Genomic DNA, 2,589 nt, shown 5'->3' with positions numbered 1-2,589 from the left:
CCTTGTGATGCAGGACCTGATGAAGCTGTCCCTGAGCCTTGTGGTGCAGGACCTGATGAAGCTGTCCCCGAGCCTTGTGGTGCAGGACCTGACGAAGCTGTCCCCGAGCCTTGTGGTGCAGGACCTGATGTTGTCCCTGAGTCTGAAATGGACTGTGCTTTTGTCAGGGATAGACCAGACATCTGACATGCCAGTACTTTGTCGCATCTCATAGGGCAGGGGTCTCAAACTCCTCTTCACTCTGGGCCACAACAGCATCACGGTCGCCCTCAAAGGGCCGGTTGTAAATGTAAGACTGTGTAAATGTAACTACTCCTAACATATTGGTAAATAACTGTCTCTGCATTTGATTATTGTTTATTCAAGTGTAAAAATATTGTACATGCAGTTATATAAATGTAAAAATATATTTAAGCACATTTCTGTTACTATAACTTAAATCCTTTTAATTTAGGGTTAAGAAACCCACATTACTCTATCAAAGATCAAACTTTTAAAGAAAATATCAAATATCAAACACAAGTTATTACAATAACTTTGTTCAATGCTTAAAATCCTTTCAAGGGTACCTTTGCACAATCCCACGTGAAGTATTTCATCTGTTGTAAAGCCACGTTTAAAGTAGTCTTCAATGTGCTCACAATACATTTCCATGTCAAGTGTACAGTAACCAGCCAAAGAGCTGCTTCTATGACTGTGTTTAATTATCTCATCATTTCGACTTTCTATCTCATAATTTCGACTATGGGGATATTTTTAATTATCAAATCTAACTTTAAATTTATTTTATTTTTTTTACTTTTTTTTTTTTTTATCGTGATGGACAGTCCACAAATGGCTCCCGTCATTTCTGTACTGGACATGTACATCTTTGTTTGAGAAGCCTTTGGAAATGATGGGAGCTAACGCTCCCATTATTTCTGTACGAACTTCATTCTGAGCTTCATGTTAAGGTACAGTTACTCTATGGGGCTTTTATTTTGAAAGGGTGGGACTGGGTGGGTGAGAGAGGGGGAGAGGAGACATATTCATAATGTTTGACACAAACACAGAGGTTATTAAATGACAGGCTTCATCACAAGCATTCCAGTTAGAATTCCCACTCTGTGGCTTTTATTTTGAAATGGGGGGTGGACTGTCTGTCTGCCTGTCTCACTCTCCCACTCACTCAGTCCATCTAACTGTCTGTCTGCCTGTCTCACTCACTCACTCTGTCTCTCTCTATCGTACAGTCATTCAGGTCTTAGATGTTTTTAGAGGACTTTCCCCCCCTCCCCCCCATTTCAAATTAAAAGCCCCACAGAATGAATTCTAACTGGAATGCTTGTGATGAAGCCTCTCATTTTAGTGTCAAACATTATGATTCTGTCTCCTCTCCCCCTCTCTCACCCACCCAGTCCCACCCTTTCAAAATAAAAGCCCCACAAATACAAGATTCAATCCAAGAGTATGAATCTAAAATGCAGAAAAGAGAGTAGCGCTATCTCAATTGAACCTGAATGACTCTACCGGTAACATTGGCCTGTGTATATATTGCGATTTCTTCGGGCAGTAGGAGCCACACTGTCAAAATTTCTGTAGGAATTTTCTAGTTAGTTACTATTATTAAGTACCGTGATCATGTGAACAGACACAAACTTCTCACATGTGCAGGACGCTTAGTGTCGCGACTTCGAAGTCATGTCAGGATAGACAGTGCGGTGCAGTCACAATGCAGCGGTGCAGCCGGCCAGACTCCCCCCCGCGGCCTGTGGTGACACGGTTTCATCCTCAGTGTCACCTGAAGCCTGTAATGTGTGCGCGCACATTTTTTTTTATTCTCCTCCTACAGTGAGAAGGCGTAACCACTCATAGAGAGAGAGAGAGAGAGAGAGAGAGAGAGAGAGGGAGGGAGGGAGGGAGGGAGAGAGAGAGATTTTCTGTGTTTTCGCTTTGGTTTAAAACATAGGAAGAAAACAGCGAGCAGCCTCGCCGCCCACTGAAACACGGCGACGCGCGCATCAACCGCCGCCGCCGCTGCCCTGATTAGAAATCCGCGGAGGAGCGGATGAGAGCAGACGCCCGCAGACAGGCAGACATTCAGGGGGAGGACTGCTGCTGCCATCCGACAGAGGAACTAACAAAAGGTGAGCTCCACCTTCCTCTAAAAGACCATTTATTGCACGGAGTCTGTCTGACGGAGCATCGAGGGAAACTAAAGTTATTTCCTATGTGAGGATTTATTCATTGTTGTGTTGCTTTGTTTGTCCGTGAGAGGTGAGAGCTGCATCTCTCTTGTTCGGCTTTGTCTGCACACTTCTTCCTCCATGTGCATCGGGGTCCAGCCAGTCGTGCACCACGAACATGTAACGTTGATGTGTGATTGTAGCGTTGATAACGGGATAATAATTATTATTTTTTGGGAGTCATCTTGTGCATCTGCTTTTTAAAGAGGTTTTTAATGGACTTAAAGATTTGATTTAGTTTTATTCGCACTAATTTCGTCACAGTGGTCGACAGAAATTCACAGTGCTTTATCTGAATCAATAAAACAGACCTGCTTATCTCAATCCCTTCACCGGACTGCTTACAGGGGGGGGGGGGGGGGGG

General features: G+C 43.9%; 1 protein-coding gene across 1 annotated transcript in view; it reads left to right on the top strand.

The window, feature by feature from the left end:
• The first annotated feature begins 1,885 nt into the window (after window positions 1-1,885).
• The window catches only part of rnf152 (ring finger protein 152), a 37,271-nt gene continuing 36,567 nt past the window's right edge, over window positions 1,886-2,589 (top strand). The window contains exon 1 of the mRNA XM_031850069.1: window positions 1,886-2,126. The gene's annotated coding sequence lies outside the window, so the exon portion shown is untranslated. The remainder of the gene's footprint in view (window positions 2,127-2,589) is intronic.

Source organism: Anarrhichthys ocellatus, unplaced genomic scaffold (assembly GCF_004355925.1).
Source record: "Anarrhichthys ocellatus isolate YVR2014 unplaced genomic scaffold, GSC_Weel_1.0 scaffold10, whole genome shotgun sequence".
Lineage (NCBI taxonomy): Eukaryota > Metazoa > Chordata > Actinopteri > Perciformes > Anarhichadidae > Anarrhichthys > Anarrhichthys ocellatus.
Note: the sequence above shows the minus strand (reverse complement) of the source record. Positions and strands in the feature narration are given on the sequence as shown.